Here is a 5,234-nt window from a genome sequence, read left to right on the forward strand (position 1 = left end):
GATTATATCCCATGTTTGATTCTGGTCGTTTCAGCTTCTCATCTCAGATTACTGAATGCTGGAGTTGAAAGTCCACTTCCTCGTGCTCTGGCTGAGGAAACAGAAGGTCATGGAGTGGGCGAGCTGTTGGGTTGTGATCCAAGTTCCTACGTCTCAGTCTAGGATTATTTCCCCACCTTGAGTTCCCCTACCACCCAGTTCTCAGGCTTTGCTTTCAATCCCTTCTGGAACAGAGTGGATCTTGAGTGAGTAAGTAAGAGTTCAAGTATCCAGTAGATAGATAAATGGTAAAGCTATCCCTAGTCCCTCGAGGATTAGGTCTCTTGAAGGCCAACGACAGAGTTACAGAAGTGACAGAAGTGAGGGATGGCTCGTGTGGCTCACAAAGGCTAGGTGACACCGAGGTCACACCACTAGGTGACACCGAGATTAGTTACTTAATGCCAAAATAGCAGCTGCTGTGGTCTTGCCTCCATCTGATAACATCTTTGTCCTTAAATCTTTTTCTTAACAGCTACAGTTAAACTCTCCTCAGTGGGACATAAGGTATACCTAAATGTTTGTCCCTTTCCAGATTCAGAAAAGCTCCAAGTTCATCTGATCTCATGTGGAAAAACTTCCTCAGCCTAGCTCCCTATTGCTTGGGTTTCCAGGCAAATGAATTGGGATGACCCTGGGGGTCACTTCTTCTGCTGTCTCAGGCCTGGGGGTTAAAACCAAACCTGGGCTGAGATAATCACGTGTGGAAAACAACATCAGTCTATTTACCACATGGCCAGGCTTCCTCGCACATGCTCAAATGGGGCAAAACGTTTAACAGCGACTGCCTTTGAGGTTCCTAAACAAACCTGAATGGACCAGCACGAGATACTAGATGAGCCTAGAAATCAGGGAGCACCTGGAGTGGAACTGTAGCAATTTCTCTGGTTTCCAGAGAGATCCAGAAGCACCATCCCCATTTCCTGCCCAGGGTCGGGACACCTGGAGAGGTGCTCAGTGACTCTTGGTAAAGCTTGATTTAGGAGTCAGGAGGCAAAGAAAGGAGACTAGAGTGACACCAGAGGGGTTGCTGGTAATGCCGAATTTTTGTTTTTGTTTTTTTAAAATATTTATTTATTTATTTTTGGCTGCCTTGGGTCTTAGTTGCAGCATGCAGGATCTTTTGTTGTGGTGCACGGGCTTCTCTCTAGCATGGTGCGCGGGCTCCAGAGTGCGTGGGCTCAGTAGTTGCTGTGCATGGGCTCTCTAGTTGTGGTGTGTGGGCTCAGTAGCCCTGCGGGTTGTGGGATCATAGTTCCCCAACCAAGGATTGAACCCAGGTCCCTTGCATTGGAAGGCAGATTCTTAACCACTGGACCACCAGGGAAGTCCCTGATCTTTGTTATTTTATTAAAATGATTATTTCATTAAAATGAGGCAGATTCTGCTGAGAGCCTTGCAAGCTTGTCTCTGGACAGGCCTTGCCCTGAGCAGCTCACAGATTGCAGGCGTTCCAGTCACAGCTGGCTTCGTCTCACAGTGAGCTGGGTCTTTCCTGCCCCTGTGGGGTGTTGGTACACCTTTAGGGAAGCCAGAGTCACCCTTCAGCCTTTGTCATGACACTATCTGCAACTGGTAGGGACTCCACATAGTTTCTTTCTCCAACATCTGTTTCCTGCCCCTTCACCACCTGCTGGCTCCCCTTTTCTGTCCTGGTCCAGGAAGGTCTCACAGGTGTTAACACCTGGGATGCAGGTGCGGTTAGGAGGGAGTCTGCCAAAGCAGAGTAGGAGTGGCAGAAGTTAGGGTGGCAAGGTCTAGAAAAGCCCAGAGAGAACGGCTTTGCCTGTCTGATACACCTGCTCCTGCACACGTCAGGACGTGTAAGGTCAGCACACAGCTAGTGCCAGCTGCCTTATCACATCTTGAAGGGGTCAGAGAGGTTGGAGGAGTGGACAGGTGGCTGATTGGGGGACCATCCTTTTCTAGTCACGGTGATTTCCAAAACGTTGTCATGGGAGTTTCACTTTTGACATCCAGCTTCTGCCCGCTTCCTGGCACATGCGGTTGTGCTGTGGCCTCAGAGCCTCTCTCTTCCATGAAGGCGAGGGCCCACCTCTCACCCCTTACACTCTTGAGAGGGGTGAGGTGATGATGGAGCAAAGGCTGAGTACTTTACAACCAGCAGCAGAGAGATGGACGAGCCTTTCTGCCCGCACCTTCGGGGGCTGCTTCTTCCAATAAGTCCTCTCTTTGCTTATTGGCCTGAGTTGGTTTCTATAGCTTTCAACCAAAGAACCTTAATTAAAGCCTTTACTGAAGTCAAATCTTATCCAGAGCCCAAAGTATATAGAAAAGATGTAACTGAGCACCATCCTATGGGGCCATCCTGGGACAGACACCCCCCACCCCATGTTCTCTTGTCTGTAGAGAAACTTTATCCTCCTAAGCCTTCCCCGAGTTCCAAAGAATAAATTTAAACAGAGAGGTGAGAAAGTGTAGAAATAAAGGAAAATAATCAAGCAAGAAAAATAATAATAGTTTAGTCATTACACAAAGTCAAGGACCTTTAGTTCCTCCTCAAGGGCTATCTATAGCCCTTGAGGAGGAACTAAGGATAGATAATAGATAACATTCTAAGCCACGTCCTTTGAGCTGTTTGGCAGATACTGAAACCCTCACCAGGTAGAAAAAGTTAACTGTATGCTGCCCACAAGCACGTAGACCCCAGACTCGTTGAGACCAGAAGGTTGATGATGTTGACTCCCAGTTACCTCACTACCAGCCAATCAGAAGAAGGTCCACGAGCTGATCATACACCCCACAGCCCCCCTCCCTCACCCCGTCTTTATAAACTTTTCCCTAAAAACCATCAGGGAGTTAGGGCCTTTTGAGCACTAACTGCCTGGACTCCTTGCTTGGTGCCCTGTAGTGAATGCTGCATTTTCCTTCACCCCAACCTGGTGTCAGTAGATTGGCTTTACTGTGTGTCTGCAAGCAGACCCAAGTTTTGTCCCATAACAAAGAGATGACATCGTGCCTCTCTGTTGAAGCAGGGGAGGGGGCTTCTGTCAGCTCCACATTCCTCTGTTTGGGTGCTTTCAGGGCTCACTTGGAACCCCTGGGGCTTCTGTGAACACAGCTTCAAAACCACTGTGGGAGGAAATGACTCCTCCACCAAGGGGACTTGGGGTCCCTGGTAATCACTGGGCTCCTCCTGGCCTCTAAGACCAGGGAGCAGACACGAAGCTCCAGGTAAGGGCTACAACATCAGCTCCACTACAGGGGCAAAGAGAAGGTCTTTCTGGGGCCTTCAAATCTCATCACGCCCCTATCAGCCCACCCTGTGCAGAAGGATCATATAGTGAACCCAGCCCTGAAACTCCTCTGGTTTGGTTCAACAGCAAGTCAGCTGAAAGATACCCAAAGACCATGTTCCCTCCCTATTGGTGTAACCTTGACAGTGAGGAACCTGCTACCATCAAGGGTCCCAGCTTCTGTGCCAGGTGTGTGGGGGGCAGATCATCGTATTTGGCTCCAGCCTCTTCCTAGCACCTGGGCAACTACCTGAGATGCCCTGGTGTCTGCCCCTGCAAGCAGTCCTGCCGCTGTTCGTAGCCCTTGGTGTGCACACACGCTGTACATGCTGCTGTGTGTGCCAGACGGCCTGCCCTCGACGGCTGTGGGGAGAAGGTGGGGTGGGAGTCTCTGTGAGATTCACCGGTAGCTTCCAATGCATAGGTGGGGTGAGAAGGGCTCTTGCACAAGGTTTCTTTGCTAAACCCACCTTGCTACAGTGCTGTGACTTCTGCTTCCAGAGATTTCCACAGTCTCGCTGTCAGCAAGGGGTTGGATGAGAATTCAAATTCAGGTCTGTCTGACTCTATGGGCTGCTTTTTAAGCCCAGCTCCCCCAGGAAAACAGCCCCTGGTCCCCGAGACTGCGAGCCCACTCCCTCTGGAGCTTTCTTCTTTGTTCTTAGGCACAATAGTTGACCAACACTGTTTCCTCCCAGGTGCCCTCCCCATCTCTCGTGAAATTTTCTTTTGTAACAAGGTTCATATTTGCATGCTCAGTCCTTCAGAAAGCTTGGGGCAGGCGATCTCTGGGGCTTTTTCTCTACAACTGGCCCTTTGCCCGGTTAAAGGAAGAGAGACTCCCCCACAATCCCTGGGGGTGCTTCAGGGGAGACTGGGTAAGGCTGACATGCCTGGGTCCAAACAGAATAATAATTTGGTCTCAGAAATCAGTTAAGAGGGACTTCCCTGGTGGTCCAGTGGTTAAGACTCCACGCTTCCACCGCAGGGGGTGTGGGTTTGATCCCTTATCGGGGAACTAAGATCCCACATGCTGGGGCCAAAACATATTTTAAAAAAAAAAAACATTAGTTGAGAGCATTAGCCCAGATTAGAACAGAATGCCACCCAGGACCATAGCTGGTAAAGGATGTGGAGAGACAGTGGTCAGAGCAAGAGAAAGGGGACACTTGATAAATATTCCTTAGCAGCCACCCTCCCCAGCCCCCTTGCTCCTTACTAGTCCGTGGGTGAATGATTTCTGTGACTCTGGGTCGGCCAAGGGCAACATCACAGACCCCCACCTCCGGACAGAGTCTATGGGCAAAATTGGGGTTAGCGGATAATGCAGCAAGATGCTGAGCTCAAAGTGTATATTGTGTCTTTTGATAGGCATGTTAAAGAGAGCCCTGGTTTAAAGAGAGGGGAAGGAAGGGAATGGGAGTGGGGGAGGGAGGGAGGGAAGAAGGAAAAAGAAAAAGGAAAAAAAAGAAAGCAGTCCAAAATTACAAACCATATAGAGGAGAAAATACGCTGTAACCCAGAGAACTACAATCACATTTGTCTTTTTAAAAATTAACTCACTCGATTTTCCTGTAAAAAAATGAAAACAGAAGAGCAAGCAAATTAAAATTCCTTCCTGCTTACTTCTGAAAGGGTCTTAATCTTACCAAGGCGGACGATAAACAGAGTTCTCTTTCAGCAAACAGTGATAGAGAAATTGCATCCTCTTCAAAGGCCTATGGACAGGCCAACAATGAGCATCTTGATCCCTTACCCACCATCCTGCCCCGCCCCCCCAGCCCCCACCTGCCTTGGATGCCTGCCTTCCCCTGTTTCCAGCAATCGTTTATAAATGGCACAATGAGATTTGCCAAGTTACTGAGTTTCGACCAAAGAAAATTCAGGCTGAAGGCAAGGTATATTGCAGACACATCTGCTTTTATCTGTGGCCCTCAT

This window comes from Mesoplodon mirus (assembly GCF_964341445.2).
Source record: "Mesoplodon mirus genome assembly, chromosome: 2".
Taxonomy (NCBI): Eukaryota; Metazoa; Chordata; class Mammalia; order Artiodactyla; family Ziphiidae; genus Mesoplodon; species Mesoplodon mirus.